The sequence below is a fragment of the Rhinoderma darwinii genome, chromosome 2, assembly GCF_050947455.1.
Source record: "Rhinoderma darwinii isolate aRhiDar2 chromosome 2, aRhiDar2.hap1, whole genome shotgun sequence".
Lineage (NCBI taxonomy): Eukaryota > Metazoa > Chordata > Amphibia > Anura > Rhinodermatidae > Rhinoderma > Rhinoderma darwinii.
Window position 1 is genome coordinate 65,587,948 of NC_134688.1, and position 20,207 is coordinate 65,608,154.

The following is a 20,207-nucleotide window of genomic DNA, read 5'->3' on the forward strand; positions in this document are numbered from 1 at the left end:
TTTTGGGTTTCGCTGGTATTTCACTTTATAATGTGGGGGCATGTGTAATCTGTGCGGGGTACATCAGGGTATATGTAATCTGTGCGGAGAACATCAGGGCATAATAAGAGGGTATTATAATGCGGTAAATAAATAATAATTCATAGATATGTGGCCGGTGTCGCACTGAAAAATGGCGCCCGATCTTATCCACTTTTGGACACTGCACATTTTGCATCGCCATATTCTGAAAGCCAGAACTTTTTTATTTTTTCACCACCGGAGCTGCATGAGGACTTATTTGTTGCAGGACAATCTGTCGTTTTCATTGGTACCATTTTGGGGTACATGCCATTTTTTTTGATCACTTTTTATTCAATTTTTTTGCAATCCTGAGCAAAAAACAGGAATTCTGACACCGTTTTTTAGGTTTTCTTTTTGCGGCGCTCACCGTACGCTATAAATTACATTTTTACTTTATTCTGTGAGTTGGTACGATTACGGCGATACCATATGTATATAGGTTTGGTCCTTTTTTTTAGCGTTTGCACGATAAAATGACTTATTTATAAAAAAAAAAAATAATCTTTGTCACCATATTCTGAGAGCCATAATTTTTTTATTTTTTAGTCAAAAAAGCTGTGTAAGGGCTTGTTTTTTTGCGGGACGGATAGAAGTTTTTATTGGTACTATTTTTGGGTACATGCGACTTTTTGATCACTTTTTATTCTTTATTTAGGGAGCGGTGGTGACCAAAAAAATTGCGATTCTGTCGTAGTTTTTTATTGATTTTTTTTGGGGTGTTCATCGTGCGGGAAAAATAACATTATAGTTTTATAGTTGGGGTCGTTACGAACGCGGTGATACCAAATATGTGTACTTTTTAACGTGTTCATTTTTTTTTCTATAATAAAAGTCTTATTATAGGGAAAAAAAGCATTTAGTGTTTATAGAACTTCTAACTTTTATTTTTACACTTTTTTTAAAACATTTTTATTACTTTTTATTACTTTTTTAACTTGTCCCACTAGGGGACACTTTGTCTTGCAGCTTTGATCGCTGCTGGAGTACATTACACTACACACGTAGTGTAATGTACTCTAACTGTCATTGTGACGTGACTGTCACACTGACAGGAAGCAGAGGAGGAACGGCCGGAGGCTGTTCCTCCGAGGCTTCCGTACATGGCAACCCGGAGGTCATTATCTGACCTCCGATTGCCGTGACAAGCATCGGTAGCCCCCACGATCACTTCGTGGGGGCTGCCGATGTGCTTCAAACCACTTAAATGCGGTGACGGCAATCCGTCGCCGCACTTAAGGGGTTAACTGCCGAAAGCAGCGGCGATGGTCCGCTGTCCGGCGAGGCTGATGTCTCAGCTGTCTAGGACAGCTGTCAGCGCGGGTCTGTCACTCTGTGTTTACACAGAGTGACAGTTTGAAATGCGGACGAAAATGAACGTCATGGTGCGGGAACTAGCAGCCGACCATGACGTTCATTTTCGTCCTTGGTCGTTAAGGGGTTAAAACTGTGGATAGTGGGAATTAATCTGATTGTCTGTGGTAACGCATTCCAGAGGACTGATGCAGTGCGAGAAAAATCTTGGAGACAAGAGTGGGAGGTTCGGATTATGGAGGATTTTAATCTAAGGTCGTTGGCAGAACATAGAGCTCGGGTAGGCTGGTAGACAGAGATATTATGAAGTGTGGTTAGTATGATTCAGCAAATATATGTTCAGCTTATTGACGACTTTGGTACCCACAGCCTTGGTTGTCATGTGTCTCTATAGGCACGTTCTGGATGACATCAGATTATAGATTTTCTACAGGTTGTTATTTGCTATAATACTTACATATATACAGTGGATCTTCTAGCATGTCGGCTGTCACTGGTGCCACATATTCAGATGTTTCAAACGTTTGTAAAATACATAATGGGTTTAATTCATACACATAAAATAAGCACATATCTCTAATGAATTATAATATATTTACTTTCCAATAACCCCTCTGCCACATAAATAACAGTAGCAGTATAATGGCACATGATAGTTGGAGGACCCTGGTATCAGGGCCAGCCTTAGGATAGATGGCACCCCATGCAAAATTATCTTTCGGCGCCCCACCCCATCATAAAAAAATGCCCCATAAAAAAGTATAATGCCACCCCATTGTACAATGCCCTATATAGTGGGCCACACAGAGTATAATCCCTTTTTAGTGCCCCACATACAGTATAGGGGGCCACCAGACGTGTGTATAAAACAACAGTTCAGAGAACCCCACTGCGTATGGGGCTCTGAAGCAGATGGATGGTCACTCTGAAAAAAAGGCTTCAATTTGCACGGCAGTATCGGAATTGGACCACCGATGATTGGCAAAGGGTTGCCTTCTCCGATGAGTCAGGTTTTCTGGTCAATCGAACGTATGGACATTGGCGTGTCAGGCGAGAAACATCAGAGAACAAATACTCTGCAAACATTGCTGGAAATTTCTGGGGAATTTTTTCATGGCATTCTCTGAGCCCATCGTTGCAGATCACGTCCTCCCATACATGCTGTTTGTCTTCCCTGGGGCAGATGTAATCTCACAGCAAGACAATGCGACATGTTACACGGCTAGAAATGTCCGACAGTGGTTGGAAGAGCACGACTAAGACGTCCAAGTACTTCTCTAGCCCCCTAATTCGCCAGACTTGAACCCAATTGAGCATCTGTGGGACCGACTCGATCATCTCGTTCGCTCTATGCATCCTCCCCCACGCACCCTCCAGCAAATGTGGGATGCACTGCAGTCAGCATGGCTCCAGATACCTGAGGCAACCTACAAGCACCTCATTGAGTCACTCCCAGCCCGTCTAACTGCTGTCCATGCTGCACACGGCGGTTACTCTGGATTAGCTGCTGCTCATAATAATGTGATTCGACTGAGAACAATGAACTATATTTTTATTACATCACAACAGTAAACTATTATGGGGTTTCTGAGGGAGTTCATACACATATTCACAAATAGTTACAGAGAGTAACTATACTAGAAGTCCTGCCACCCATACCCCTACAATCCTGCAGCTAAACGCTGTGGACCCCAGGGTGACGGGTAACATGGATAGGTCCGCTTTCTGCTGCCCGCTTTTATTACTTGTAGTAATGACAACCGTTAGGTGAGCAGTGTCTCCCCTGACTGCTAGCAAAGTTTGGGGCTAAGTGTAGAATACTTGGCACAAGTGCCCAGCGCTGTTACACTAAATAGTAGAGAAGGCTCCTGAACCCTGTACCTTTCCTTCACCACGGCATTACAATATACAGTATTATATAATATAACCCCTCAGCGGTTACACAACATGAAATCATTGGCTATTAAATGCATAGGCCTAATGGGCAACCATCTTTTAACTTATCAGAGGGCTTTTCCCATATGACTTTCTCACATAAATCATGGGTGGACATACCATATGTGAGACCCGGGCAGCTGCATCGTGGTCCAGCAGGTAAGGGGGTCCACTATCACCCTAAAAGTAGCTAGTAGCATCCTACTATCAGATTGCATGTAAAGCATTGAGACAATGAATTTCATAGCTCACAATTACTGGAGGATGGAGAGACATAAGGGGATACTCTATGATATGGGAGATGATATATGGTTGGAGAGCTAAGGCTCATATACTGTTCTTTTACAGGGGCCCTCTGGTGTCTATGTACGCCCCTGTTTTGGGCAATATGTTCCAGGTATGTTGCAGGTAGGTTGCCATCCTATCTTTAGCTGCTGTCAGCTCAATACATTTGCAAATCAGAAAACTAGAGGACACATCTGGAATGATGTTAAATATAGAGATTGACTGGCGGGTACTTTATATAGTAACCAATCATAGACGTATCTCATCATGTGCTGAATGACTTGTGGCTGCTCTATATGTGGCGATATCCTGACCCCTTCCACTGCTTTCTGCTTGAGTCTTATAAATATAAAAACATTCTGCCAGCATCCATTGTCACCCATGTCTGCAGATAATGACTGGATAATGTAACTTACTCAACTCCTTGTCTATGGCATTGCAGTGGTACGGCCGCCTCCAGTTTTGATTTAAAAGAGTAGGCTTAAATTAGGGCTACCGAACTTTCACCAATGGCGCTGTAAGATCAAAGGCACCAATGTGTCCGCTGGAAGTAGTTGCAGCAGCCGCCGGCATCCTGACTCTCACGCTACTTCTCCCCAAGCGCTTGCGAATGCTTGTACCAGGTCTTGATGAGTTGAAAATGTTCTTGCAAAGGAACCCCTGCCTTAAATCTTGCTACGCTACTCCACCCCTAATCCCCTCAACCAATGGTCTTTGCATCTATCTTCAGGCCAATACCTTTTCCCGTAGACTACTTGGCATCCCCAGACATGTGGACAGCTCCATTTAGACAAAAAAAAACAACATTACCTACACTATCCCTATCCCTGCCAACTATCTAAGACTCCCCATTACTACCCCTCTCTTCGTGGGGGCCACATGGCCCTCCTTGTGGTTTCTTATGGGCATTTTGCCCGTTCATGACTTTTTCAGTTCAGAGAATTAATGATGGACATACCGCATATAGATGAAATATTGCTTCAGAGAGTCCCCCTGGCAGCAGGCAGCCGATCTTAAGTATTTCTGGAACAAAAAGTTTAAATTGTAAATATATTATGACGTGCGCCTAGTATAGTTCATCATATCAACAAATATATGTTCAGCCTATTGACAACATTGGGGTATTTGTCCCCACAGTCTTGCTTGTCATGTGTCTCTATAGGAACATTCTGGATGACCTTAGATTGAAGAATTTCTATAGGTTATTTGCTATATTACTTACATATATACAGTGGATCTTATAGCATGTCGGCTGTCACTGGTGCCACATATTCAGATGTTATAAATGCCTGTAAAATACATAATGGGTTTAATGATAAACAAGAGAAAAAAAGAGTCCATACATATCAACATATGAAGGAATAAAACATCTTTATTGATACCATAAAAATACACTGAATGACAAAGACAGAGAATCCAAAATAAATCCTAATACGGATCACAGATATGTACATTGATAGCAGTATATACAGAACACTGAATGGTATGCACAGTTATTGTAGCTCAATGTAGCTCCAACACAGGGTGCATCAAATAGGGGTAATTTTAAAGTGCAATCAAGGGCAAGGATGGACAAAAATGCCTAATTCAAAAAGGTCTGTAACTAATCTAAGTGACTAGTGCCTTGGAAGAATGGCATAAAGCCAAGTTAGGTCCGAAAGATGCACTTACCCATGTATGGGAGGTTGAGTGTGACCCAAAAGTATAGAAGAGCGCCCCGACACGCGTTTCGCCTGAAGCTTTCTCAAGGGGTATTTTTATGGTATCAATAAAGATGTTTTATTCCTTCATATGTTGATATGTATGGACTCTTTTTTTCTCTTGTTTATCATGTATTATTAGAGTCCTTATCTCTAATCATTTATATGGGTGGTTGAGATTTGTCTCCCACCTTGACAAGTATTTGTCCTGTGAGACTGCTTGTCTAATTATAATGGGTTTAATGCACATACATAAAATAACCCCATATCTATAATGAATAATAATATATTTACTTTCACACATTTCATTTTCTATCACAGGGCGAGTCCAATGCCTCTCTGCCACATAAATAACACCAGCAGTATAATGGCACACGATAGTTAGAGGACCATGATATAGATTTTAAATCCGGGACCAGGAGCTTATAGTTATTCTCCTATATAAACGTATCCTTAATGGAATACATCTAATTTGTTTATTGTGGAGTCTTTTGGACTGGAGTCGAGAGAGTAGAACATGGGGTATTAGGTTTCTAGATTTAGATACCAGAGAAAATATTCATAAAAGGGTTTTTCTGACAGTTCTACAAACCTCAGTATATATATGGCTAACAATAACGAATAGTCACTACTCATCTTCTATATTCCTGTGGCTCCTGCACTGGTGGTTCTGTTGTCTTTGGTTACTAGGCCACAGCGGTCATGTCAGTGTGGACGGCATGTTACTGCTGCAGTTATTATGTTACATCCAGGGCCGACCTTAGGTTCATTGATGTCCTGTGCAGTATCTTCTATGGGCCCCCTCCCACTTATGATGTACCATGTTGTACCCAAATAATTAAATCATATAGTGCACAAATAACAATTATAACAACTAGGGATTGCATCTTTTTGTGTTTTTGTAGATTTGAGTACAAAGTGCTGGATCGGGAGTACAAGCTGTGGGTGCTCTGTGTATCTATGGTGGTGGTGCCCCCTTCAGTATTGACCAGTAATGCGCCCTGTGTGATCGTGTAGAGATGCAGGAAATAAAATACACTGACCTTGGACTCTCCTACTGAATACGTTAGGCTGCATGTAGAATGTTATGTGATGTGAGGTGGAGGGCTCTGCTTATTCTTTGACTTGCCCTCCTGGGACGTGTGGTTGTCATCGACTCTTATGAGTAGTTAATGCTAGGAGTAAGAGGGACAATGTATTAGTACAAATCCCAATCAATGGAAACATTTTTATCTAGAGCAGAGACCTGACCCCAACCAGTGGCGGATTACCAAAGGTGTGAATGGGGTGACTGCCCGGGGCCCAGGGCTTTGGGCTGGCCCACAGCGATGGGGCCCCTTATGCCCCTGAAATTTGACAAACCATAACGGCACAGGAAGCCATTGTGTTCCTGCCCTGCCGTATGATTTCGTAGGCCATGGCCTAGATCAGGCCTGTAGCCTACAAGGCACTGGGAGTATGCTGATGACGTCAGCGGCCCAGCGCGATGACGTCACTAAATTACATCGTCTGCGCCAGGCCACTGATTTCATAGGAAGCAGAATGTCTGACCAGGTTCTTTGTCTATTAGGTGAGTATCATTTTTTATTTTTGTGGCACAAAGGGGGCGCTATTAATGGGGGCATAAAAATACTTAGTGGAGGCTTACAAAAGGGGGCTTCCTTACTGTGGAGGCATACAAAAGAGGCATTCCTACCCAGGGGATGAAAAAGTGTCATTCTAACTGTGAAGGGTATTGATGCATACTGCATATAGTAACTAATGATAGACGCACCTTGCATAGATGAGATATTGCTTCAGAGAGTTCCCCTGGCAGCAGGCAGCTGATCTTAAGGTGTTCTGGAAAAAAGGATAATTGTGTAGTTTCAAATCTTGAGACAGACTGACGTGTGCTCAGTATAGATCACCCAACAATGAAGGAAATGTACATTAGGGCTCATGTACACAGCAATTTCATGTGGACGGACCTGTATGGTGGCGCACAGACTGCAGTACGGTAATGTAGACACTCTGTGTGCACTGTATGCTCCCCGATAAGCCAACGGTGTATTAGGAAATTATCTAAAAAACAAGTCCCTTATATATCTCTAGTATCATAATATCTTCTTTATGGAGCATTTCTATAATAATACAGAGTTGCAGTAAAATACATCTGTAACACTTGTGAATTTTGCCGTGCAGCAAATCTGCAGCGTGTGAATTCAGCTTAAGGAGTACAATATAGTACTCAAATAATGCAATCATACAGTGCCCAAATAACACCGCCAGAGAGATATTGTCTGCCACACTGTAATGTAATCCATTATCAAGGGAATGTATCTGCATCCTGAGCAGTGCCCTTTCCTTAGGTTTTTGCACCAACTGAGGGATTAGGTGTGCAGGCCCTGGGTGCTCAAGACATCAATGCCAGCAGTGCCCCATTCAGTAGTGACAGGTAATGCACCCAGTGTAACCGCACAGGTCGCACACCCCTAAGGCCGGCCCTGGTTGACAGGTCTGTAACATTAGGGAATTTGTTCCCACAGTCTTGTCATGTGTCTCTATAGGAACATTCTGGATGACATCAGATTATAGAATTTCTATAGGTTGCTATTTGCTAAAATACTTACATATATACAGTAGATCTTCTAGCATGTCGGCTGTCACAGGTGCCACATATTCAGATGTTATAAATGTCTGTAAAATACATAATGGGTTTAATACATATACATAAAATAACCACATATCTAAAACGAATAATAATATATTTACTTTCACACATTTCATTTTCTATCACAGGACGAGTCAGACATTGAACACATTTTGTAATGTTAGTGTAAACCCAGGGAACATAACTATAGGGGTTCAGAGGTTGCAACCAGTCACACACAGGCCCAGGTGTCCATGACATGCATAAGGGGGTCGCAATCTGGGCAAATCTGCAGTGCCCCCATCTCCTAGAGGAACCCTGATTGCACTTTTGACCCCCTTGACTGCCCTTGACCACCAGGTAATGTAAAAATAATCTATTTACTGCCTTAAACCACCAGTGAATTTACAATGAACCCTTTCACAGCCTTAGACCACCAGATAAATTTAAAAAAAAAACAATATAAAAAGATGACCTAGTGGGTCATTGCTTGTTGCCCAGGAGCCCATTTTCCATAAAACCAGTCTCTTCTGTCTGTGGGAGTGTAGATTATATATGGTATATGATAGTTGGCAGGACCTGATATAGATTTGGCATCAAGGCCCAGGAGCTTAAAGTTATATCTCTATATAAACCAGAACTTAAAGGGAAACTATAGAGAAATGTGGAGTTTCTGATTCTCTTTTTCTTTTGTGGTGTCTCTGGACACATATAATGTGGATATATATAATGAATATACTGGGCATGCACCAAGTTTGCTGACGACAAATAAGTTTAGGTGGCAGCTTAGTCTGGATCCATAGTTGACCTCATCGGATTTCCAGGTTCTTGGTCTCTTTTCCTAATATATTACAGACTTGTAGCTTGTCAGTAATAAGAAGTCACTATATTTTGTGAGGGGCATTTTTTTCTATTCTTCCATCTACCACCCCCAGTATTGAAGCGGGGGTATATTAGGCAGAACAACCTTGTTTTCTGAGGGACAATGTGAGATAAATGAAACTGGGTTCCTGGATTTCAGTACCAGAGAAAATATCCATTATTGTTAGAAACCATCCAGCCAGCAAATATGTGATATAATGTGTGTGCAGAGATACAAGAAATATTCGGCACTTACCTTGGACTCTCCTACTTTATATGCTGGGCATTAGTTGGGCGCTCTCTATATTCTTTTAGCAGCCCTCCTACACCTGGATTTGAGACCATGGTAGAGCTCTTCACTGTGCGGTTCCTCTTTTATTACTCCTGGAAATGTAAGAAGAAATTGACAACTGCGTGCTGCTATTTCCTTTTGTCATTGGCCAAGGTCTGATACTATACAATCAGTGCTGATAGTTTCAGAATTTTTAGGGTCATGGCCTATAATTGTTGTATGATAAAAATGCATAGAAAAACTGCGATTATTTGTGCCAAAATGCAAAGTGAAACATGGTCAATTGACGGTTTTTGCTTTCATTTTCACAAAAAATGCTAATTAATCGTAACGGGTGAACACGGCTTAAGGAGTTTTTCAGGTCACAGATACTGATGTAAGTGACAACTTATCAGCGTGAAAATTCCTTGTATTATCTTTTAATGAAAATAGTCAAGCACGGGCGCACATGCATAGAGATACACCGGCTTATATGGGCCCGGGTTTGTCCTATCCTCTTTGCGGCTAGGTGGTGACAACCTACGCAGGACTCCTCTCTTCAGAGAAACTACATTGTTAGGAACCAAGGCGGTGGGGAACTGGCCCAAAGGTCATGGGAAGGAAATGGAGAGGTTAACAAACATCACGCCCTTCTGTCCTCAGTAACTAAATTTGGGCACCATAATTGAGGGCCCAGTTTGATTTTTGGTTTGGGGATCCCTATGTTTTATGTATAGCTCTGTATCCATGAGTAGGATTATGTGACTGTTTGGTGAACAGCTTGGTGTCAAAAGACTAAGAGTATTCATGATAACTATGACTGCCTCCAAGTTCCAGGTATCTATCTGCTTATATGACATGAAGGAGTGGGTTCCGTCATACACAACAGTGCCATCTGTTTTCTGACCAGATAATTTGGGATGTGTATGAGTAATATTCATAAAAGGTAAATTAAAGGAAAGATAGATCAATACCTGAGTGCTGTATTCAGGACACTGCGCCGGCAGCAGCAGTTCTGGGACAAATCGAGGGATCTGTTGAGAATAAAATACAAAGGTGAGATACTTGGTTTCCCCTTTAGACTCTGATAACTATCGCTGCCTCCAAGTGTTAGAAGTTACCATTCTGCCTAAATCACATGAAGGAGCGGAATCAGCCATATGTAAAAGTGTGAACTGTTGTTGGGGAGTTATGGGGAGTCGCTACTTTCACCATCGCATATTCACTCAATGAGTTCATGAATAAAGCTTAAAATGAAGGTTCAGTTTTATACTCCAATATTTTATCTTTTGGATAATTTTTAGAGGACCTGAACCCTTAATAGATGCCAAAGAGTATATAAGATAGATAGATTAGATAGATAGATAGATAGATAGATAGATAGATAGATAGATAGATAGATAGATAGATAGATAGATAGATAGATAGATAGATAGATAGATAGATAGATAGATAGATAGATAGAATATAACCAGGCTGGTTTATCCGGTTTACAGAATCATATATTCTATTAGTAAGATATTTGTTTAATTAAACAGAATGAAGCAATGAAATACACATAATAAGTAATATGGATGAAACAATAAATCTAACCTGTTCGCTGTATTCAAGGCACTTCCCAGGAAGTTGTGGCTCTGGGTCTTGTGTCATGACCTGTTGAGACAATATGGGAGAATATCATATAAAAGTCAATACCCACAAATTCCGTTTACATCTGTCTATAAGTATAATATTAGCATCTATTAGATCCATCTCAGTGAAAGTCTAACAGCAACATCTTCTATGAGAAAGCAAATGTAAACTTCCCTATGGAGGCTTATGCTACAGCTTCCTGGCCTTGAGGATACATCTACTGCCACATAGATACAGCGTTTATATTCACTGTAGCCTGAAATGTGCAATAACATACAATAATATCATTCTTCTTACTATAGCACTTTATATTAATCCTCATATTATTGTCCATGGAAAATACCTCAGCGGTATGCCCCATGGCAGAGTTATTTGGTGAAGGAGGTGGTGGTTGTCACCTCCTCATATATACTCTGTAATCTGGCAAATGTGGAACATGAACATTGAAGGGGTTTTCCGGGACTTTAATACTGATGATCAACCCTTAGAAAAGGCTATCTGTAAAGGATCTGCCAGGCACAGCGGGGTTAACGCCCATAGGTAATCAGTCGGCATCTGAGTCTATGTGTCTGAGACTGACTCCAGCTTCCACCACTCAGGCTGGCAGGCTTAGGAGTGGGAGATTTAAGTATTTCGTGGTGTTATATATCCCCGACCTGGATAATGGTAAATTCACTTCTCCGTAGTAATAGAATAATGAAGAAAATAGATCCGGAGTACTAAAATATAACTTTTACTGGTATGAATAAAATAGGTATGAACAAGTATATAAACAATATGAGGAACCCATTTGCCAATGCTGCATACAAATTCTTATTTGTTTCCCATCGTTTCAAATTGCTGTCAAAAAATTCTATTGACAGCAGATGATAGTCAGTCCGCCTTTATAAGGTTTCCCAATTTTGGATGGTTCTTCTGGTCACATATGGAGGAAAGGAATAATGGGACAATTGCCCTCCTACCCCGTTTCTGTCGGTTAATAATCCCCCACGTCAAAGTGTCCAGAAATGATGTTGCGTCCTCTCCTGGATGGTAAAAGAGCGACAGGTGGGTCTCCCTACGCGTTTCCTGCTGACCAGGCAATTCCTCAGGGGAGATAGGTCAATGAAGCAGTGATGTCCAAAGTTGTAGCTTGCTGCTTGAAATGTGGCTGCCGATTCATGTGGAGAGGAGTGCTCTATGGTTCAGAGCATGTTGAATCAATGGAGCAGTAAATTTCAGTTTCCTGCTCAGCTGTCGTTTCTTGCACGAGGGAAAAACTCAACGGTTGGAGCAAGTTTGCAATGGCAAAAGGGAGTCCATTAGTTAAAACACCCTTGCAGTGGCAAGTAATGTAACCTTCCTGGTAGGAGGCAAACAAAGAACGCCTATCCCTGGCGTGTACCGTCAGTGTAATGAGGGATTCCCTGCCTTTTATATTATTACCCATTAGCCCGCCCTGCCCAGACACACCCCTCTGTGATGTACCAAGGGGGTGTGTGTGTGATGTGACAGATCGATCCTCCCCACGACCGCGACCTGTCCTAGGCGTAAGAATAAGCAGCCGGAAAACTTCCGCGCCTAAGTGATCATCGGGGAGGTCACTTGGGCGCACAGGTATTTCACGTAAATATGAAACGTAATAAAATCTTGCTTCCCTTTCAGGTCTCTTTTGGTGGTAGGTCTGCTACAGGCAGTGCCTTCGTGGATTCAGGGTCTTCTACTAATATCATGTCTGTGGAATTTTCTATGTCTCTAGCTATGCCATTGATTGATTTGCCTAAACCTGTCCCGGTAGTGGGTATCGACTCCACTCCTCTTGCTAATGGTTATTTTACACAGCATACCCCTGTTTTTGAACTCCTTGTTGGCTCCATGCATTTGGAGCAGTGCTCTGTACTGTTGATGCAGGGATTATCGTCCGATTTGGTTTTAGGCCTTCCCTGGTTGATGTTGCATAATCCCATGTTTGACTGGAATACTGGGGAGTTTACCAAATGGGGTAATGAATGCTTGACATCATGTTTTGCTGTTAATTCTATTTCTCCCCCTGAGGTGGTGAACACGCTACCTGAGTTTGTGCAGGACTTCGCTGATGTTTTCTCTAAGGAGGCCTCCGAAGTGTTACCTCCTTATAGAGAATACGATTGCGCTATTGAATTGGTACCAGGAGCTAAGCTCCCTAAGGGTAGGATATTTAATCTTTCTTGTCCCGAACGTGAAGCCATGAGAGAGTATATCCAGGAATGCCTGGCCAAGGGTTACATTCGCCAAACATACATACAAGCAAACATACATACAAGCAAACATACATACAAGCAAACATACCTACATACAAGAAAACATACATGCAAACATACATGCACATATACACACATGCACATATACACATACAAACATGACAACATACATACAAGAAAACATACATACATACAAACATACATGCAAGCAAACATACATACATGAAAACATAAATAAATGCAAACATACATGCACATATACACATACAAACATGACAACATACATACATGAAAACATACATACAAGCAAACATACATACATACAAACATACATACATGCAAACATACATACATGCAAACATACATGCACATATACACATACAAACATGACAACATACATACATACATGCAAACATACATACCTGAAAACATACATACATGCAAACATACATACATGAAAACATACATACATGCAAACATACATGCACATATACACATACATGCACATATACACATACAAACATGACAACATACATACAAGCAAACATACATACATACATACATACAAGCAAACATACATACAAGCAAACATACATACAAGCAAACATACATACATACAAACATGACAACATACATACATACAAGAAAACATACATATACATACATACATACATACATGCAAATATACACATACATGACAACATACATACAAAAATAAACTCACCTAAGACGTTCCCACGAAGAGCTGAAAGGTCCCGTCACTTTTGTTCTTACTGCTCCCATTCACAATAACAGAGCGGTGGGCGCAGATGACGTAATCACTTGTGCCTGATAGGATTACGTCATCAGCGCCACAACGCATTGTTACTATGAATGTGAGCGGCGCCAAGAAGAAGGAAGATGGCAAGTGATGGGACCGTTCAGAGCGCCGTTAGAACGTCTTAGGTGAGTTTATTTTTTTTATATATTTTTAGTTGTTCGCCGGGTGCTCATGCAGCACCGGTGCGGCGGGTACAAAAATGTAGTGACAGGGGGGGAGAGAGAAGTTGTTTGCCGAAACGGGGTGAATGTAGTGTAGTGTAATGTAGTGTAGTGTATTGTAGGGTTGATGACATTCACGGTAAGTTCGTCTCAATCGGGCTTACCATGCCCGCTTGAGACGAACATTCTCCCGATGTTGCTAGAACTACAGTATCTAGCAACATCGGGAGCGTGCACACTGCAGAGCGGAGCGGCTTGATTGACATCAAGCCGCTCACGCCCCTTTTTAGAAAAGATAACCAGCACTTGCTGAGTTATCAAGTGTAAAAAAAAGGCACTTAGGAAATAAATTTTTTAAATTTTTTAACAGCAAATGTTTTAAAATTAATTTCCTGCTTAGAATGTTTAAAAAAAATAATTTTTGTCAACTTGGGACAACACCTTTAAGGGCATGATCAAAATCTTATCTTCAGGCGTATTTCGGAGCTAAAATGCTCGTGTTATGCTCCGGAATTAACTTGAAATACGCCTGCAAACGGCTTCCAATAGTTTTCATAAGGAAAATACACTGTGTAGTTCATATGAGGTGTGTTTCTTCACTGCTGAATTAAAAACACCACGTAAAAAAATGGTTTGTAAAAAAGTGACATGTCCCTTTTTTTAAAAAACACCACAAAACAAGCTTCAAAAATACTTGGAATATCAGTTCTAAAAACCGCCTGGATTCAAAGTCTGTTTAGTCTTGATATCAGCCTCGTGTTTTTCAGCCTAAACATTTAGAGAAAATTTGCAAAAAATTAGCATTTTCTAAATTCAAATGTATCTGCTTGTAAGACAGACTAATACCACACAAAATAGTTACTAGCTAACATTTCCCATATGTCTACTTTAGATTGGCATCATTTTTTGAACATCCTTTTATTTTTCTAGGACGTTACCAGGCTTATAAGTTTAGCAGCAATTTCTCAAATTTTCAAGAAAATTTCAAAAGACTATTTTTTTAGGGACCAGTTCAGTTCTGAAGTGGCTTTGAGGGCCTTATATATTAGGAACCTTCACAAATCACCCCATTTTAAAAACTGCACCCCTTAAAGTATTCAAAACAGAATTTAGAAAGTTTCTTAACCCTTTATGCGTTTCACAGGAATTAAAGCAAAGCGGAAGGGAAATTTGCAAATTTTTTTTCCAGAAATTCAATTTTAATCATTTTTTCCTGTAATACTGAAGGTTTTTTTTTACCAGAGAAATACAACTGAATATTTATTGCCGTGATTCTGAAGTTTTTAGAAATATCCCACAAGTGCGCTACTGGACTGAAACAAAAGCCCCAGAAGCAAAGGAGTACCTAGAGGATTTTTGGGCCTTCCTTTTGATAAATTATATTTCAGGAACCATGTCAGGTTAGAAGAGGTCTTGTGGTGCAAAAATAAAGGAAACACCCCAAAAAATACCCCATTTTGGAAACTACACTACTTGAGGAATTCAACTAGGGGTGTAGTGAGCATTTTGACCTCACAGGTGTTTCATAGATTTCATTAGAATTGGGCAGTGAAAATGAAAAATTACATTAATTTCCAATAAGATGTAGCTTTACCTCAAAATGTTAATTTTTTTCAACAAATACATGAGGAAAAGCACCCCAATATTTGTAAAGCAACTTCTCCAGAGTACGGAAATACCAAACATGTGGTCATAAACTGCTGTTTGGGCAAGCGACAGGACTCGGAAAGGAAGGCACGCCATTTAGATTTTTGAGTGGTGGATTGATTTCTCTGCACCATGTCACATTTGTAAAGGTACCAGTGCAGTGGAAACCCCCCAAAAGTGACTCCATTTGGGAAACTACACCCCTCAAGGAATTTTTTAAGTGGTATAGTGAGCAGTTTGACCCTACAGGTGTTTCATACACTGGGCAGTAAAATAATAAAATGTAGATTTTTTTTCAAATTAAATGTTGCTTTAGCCCCAAATTCATAATTTTCACAATGGGTTAAAGGAGAAAAAGCACCCACAGTTTGTTACGCAATTTCTCCTGAATACGGCAATACCCCATTTGTGGAGATAAACTGCTGTTTGAGCACGTGGCGGGGCTCAGAAGGTAAAGAACACCATGCAACATCTGAGGCCTACTACGATGGCATTTACTGTCCTGTGCCATGAAAACAGAGGCTCTGGGGTGTCAAAACCCAAAAAAGTGACCCTATTTAGGAAACTAAACCCCTCAAAGAATTCATCTAGCGGTATAGTGAGAAGATTTAGATTGGAATGTAACACCTTTCAAGGTATTCATCTAGAGGTATAGTGAGAATTTTTAATTTGTGAAGTGACAAACCTCTAGGTATTCATCTAGGGGTATAGAGAGAATTTTTAAATTGTGAAGTGACAACCCTCTAGGTATTTATCTAGGGGTATAATAAGAAATACTTTAATTTTAGTAAATAAGGAAGACAACTTGGAAAACCTGCAATGGAGGGAGAGGGAATGGCAGGTCCCACTACCAACCTACCCACCATTCCATAAAATCCAGCACAAAAAATAAATCAAAGGCTTCAGCAAAAAAAGATTTGCTGAGACAACCAATCTCATCTGGATTTATTCCTCTCACCCGGATTTGCAACCCGGATGAGACAGACACTCCCTCGGGTCCTTGGTATAGTGAGAATTTTTAGTTTTATTTTAGGTGGTTTTTTACAAATTTTAAATGATCAAATTTTAAATGGGGCTGGTCAGTAAAAAAAATGAATAATTGGTCATCGCCAATATGGGAGACAGAAAAGGTGAATGAAGAATAAATAAATTAAAAATCCAAGGAGGTATGATATATTTTGAAACATTGTTTCATGCACAGGCCGGGATTTGTGGGACACGTCTCACAATGGTATGTGGTGTCCTTACGAATGCCTCGCTTGGCGCACACACAGCATTTTTTTTTGGGGCTTCTGTTTTTTTTCAGTGGGGGGGATTCCTGTGGGGAAATGCTGACCGGGAATTATCCTGCTGACGGAAGAAACGGATGAACTGCCCTCCCCTTCCTGGTCACCAAATATCAGGGACTTGATGACCTTTTCCTGAAATTGCAGGAACGTATCCCCACTGCCAGCGTATCTATAGAGGACAAAGGCGTTGTATGCTGCCATCTGTGTAAGATGCACAGACAGCTTTTTATACCATACCCTGGTCTTGCGCATGGCGTTGTATGGTTTTATAACCTGGTCAGACAGGTCAACGCCACCCATATATTTGTTGTACTTCTGTACACAATATGGTTTGGGAACTTGGGTGGTGGACAAGGCTGCGTCTGCTGTCGTGAATACTGGTCAGTATAAGGATGTCCCTTTTATCCTTATATTTCAGGAGGTGCAGATCGTCAATGCAGACAGCTCTGCTCTCTCCTAATATTAGGATCTGTCCCAGCAAAGTTTTGGGGAGGCCCTTCTGATCTTTGCGGATTGTTCCGCACGCCAAGGTAGATCTGGACGAGAGAACTTTTAACAATGGGACACTATTGTAAAAGTTGTCCATATAAAGATGATATCCTTTGTCAAGTAAAGGATGGATAAGATCCCATACGATCTTTCCACTAATTCTGAGGAAGGGGGGGCATTCTGAGGGATCTATATGGGAGTCTTTTCCCTCATAGACCCTAAAAGACTAGGTGTAACCGGTGGCACTTTCACATAGCTTGTAGAGTTTTATGCCGTACCTGGCTCTTTTATTGGGTAGATACTGCCTGAAGTGCAGTCTACCCTTAAAGCTCACTAGTGATTCATCCACCAAAATATTTTGTTGGGGGTATAAACTTGGGAAAACTTTGGGAGTAGTGAGCAATCAATGGTCTTATTTTATAGAGCCTATCAAAATTTGGGTCCTGTGGGGTTGGGCACTGACTATTGTCATTGCAATGCAGGAACTTTAGGATGGTTTCGAATCGCTTCCTTGTCATTACTGTGCGGTAAAGGGGGGTATATAAAATATCAGGGGACCAATAGTCTCTAATACTGAGCTTTTTTATGAGACCAAAACTTAAAAATAAGCCCCAAAACTTCCGCAATTCCACTGGGTTTGTGGGGGTCCAATTTTGGCCTCTCCCATAAAATGAGTCGGGATTCTGGGCAATAAATTGTTCACAGTATTCTCACTGGCTTCCGACTCTGACAAGCTCTCTGACAGAAATGTGCTTGTCAGAGACGGAGATGCCGGAAAAACACTGCTCCTGCGCTGTGATTTGCCTGTCAGCACTGACTGGCCAATCATACCTTGTGCCGGCACAAGACCACTCTGATTGGTCCTGTGCCGCGAGTCCTGCTCGGCAACTGTCTATGACAGTTGCGATCGGGACGCTCCTACCACGTCTGTTCACATGGTGACAGTTTGAAGCTTGGGCGTAACTGTACGCCCGAACGTGGAAAATCACTTTGATTCCGAATGTACAGTCACGCCCAATTGTGGGAAGGGGTTAATGTGTTACTCCACGATCCAACAGGTGCATAGCGCTTCACGTACCTCTTCATTCTTTGAAGGCACTTTCTTCTGGTACCAATATTAGTACACCATTCCTCTTCTACCTACAACAAATGACCCATTCTTTGCCCACAATATGAGAAAGAATGAGGGGCACAAGGGCAATTCGAACTGGAAAAGATTAGCTTTTTCAACGTGTGACAAACTTGTATGTATTCTAGACTATCAGGCTATCAAAATTAATTTAAATACATGTATGCAAGCCTTAAGTGCATGCACACATTGTGTTAAAAAGAAATCCGGTCTCCTCCTACCCCTTCAGCCGGCCATTCCATCTCCAGAATTGGTGCCTTTTTAGGAGTATTATTACACAAATATTTCCTATCATCTAGGTTAAAGATAGGATAGTACCTGATGGCCCAAAATGCCCGACAGCTCCCGATCGCAAGTGCTGTCTATACCTTTCCTAAATGTGTTACTCCACGATCCAACAGGTACGTAGCGCGCCAAGTTCCTCTTCATACTTTGGAGGCGCGTTCTTCTGCTACTAATATTAGTACACCATTCCTCTTCTACTTACAATAAATTACCCATTCTTTGCCCACAATATGAGAAAGAATGAGGGGCACAACGTCAATTCGAACTGGTAAACATTCTTTGTTTCAACGTGTGACAAACTTGTATGAATTCTGGACTATCAGGCTATGAAAAATGAATTTAACAACATGTGTGCAAGCCTTCAGTGCATGCACACATGGTGTTAGAAACTTAATCTGGCCTCCTCCTACCCCTTCAGCCGGCCATTCCATCTCTAGAATTGGTGCATTTTTAGGAGCATTATTACACCAATATTTCCTATCATCTAGGTTAAAAATAGGATAGCACCTGCTGGCGCAGATTGCCCGATGCTTCCGATCACAAGTGCTATCCATATCTTTCCTTAATGTGTTACTCTATGATCCAACAGGTGCGTAGCATGCCAAATTCCTCTTCATTCTTTGGAGGCGTGTTTTTCTGGTACCAATATTAGTACACCATTCCTCTTCTACCTACAACAAATGACCCATTCTTTCCCCACAATATGGGAAAGAATGAGGGGCACACCGCCAAGTGGAACTGGAAAACATTCTTTGTTTCAACGTGTGACAAACTTGTATGTAATGAATTTAGCAACATGTGTGCAAGCCTTCAGTGCATGCACACATGGTGTTAAAAAAAACCCGGCCTCCTCCTACCACTTCAGCTGCCCATTCGATCTACAGAATTGGTGCATTTTCAGGAGCATTATTACACCAATATTTCCTAACATCTAGTTTAAAGATAGGATAGTACCTGCTGGCCCAGAATGTCCAGCGCTCCCGATCGCAAGTGCTGTCCATACCTTTCCTAAATGTGTTATTCTACGATCCAACAGGTGTGTAGTGCGCCAAGTTCCTCTTCATCCCTTGGAGGCGCGTTCTTTTGGTACCAATATTAGTACACAATTCCTCTTCTACCTACAACAAATAACCCATTCTTTGCCCACAATATGGGAAAGAATGAGGGGCACAACGCCAATTCGAACTGGAAAACATTCTTTGTATTAACGTGTGACAAACTTGTATGTATTCTGGACTATCAGACTATAAAAAATGAATTTAACAACATGTGTGCAAGCCTTCATTGCATGCACACATGGTATTAAAAAAAATCCGGCCTCCTCCTACCCCTTCAGCCGGCCATTCCATCTCCAGAATTGGTGCATTTTTAGGAGTATTATTACACCAATATTTTCTATCATCTAGGTTAAAAATAGGATAGTACCTGCTGGCCCAGATTGCCCGACGCTCCCGATCGCAAGTGCTGTCCATACCTTTCCT

At 41.2% G+C, this 20,207-nt stretch overlaps 1 long non-coding RNA gene across 1 annotated transcript in view; it reads right to left on the reverse strand.

The window, feature by feature from the left end:
• LOC142740594 (uncharacterized) overlaps window positions 1-7,100 on the reverse strand; it is a 367,864-nt gene extending 360,764 nt beyond the window's left edge. Inside the window, exon 1 of the long non-coding RNA XR_012880801.1 lies at window positions 7,069-7,100. This is a non-coding gene — a long non-coding RNA (uncharacterized LOC142740594). The remainder of the gene's footprint in view (window positions 1-7,068) is intronic.
• Window positions 7,101-20,207: the final 13,107 nt, after the last annotated feature.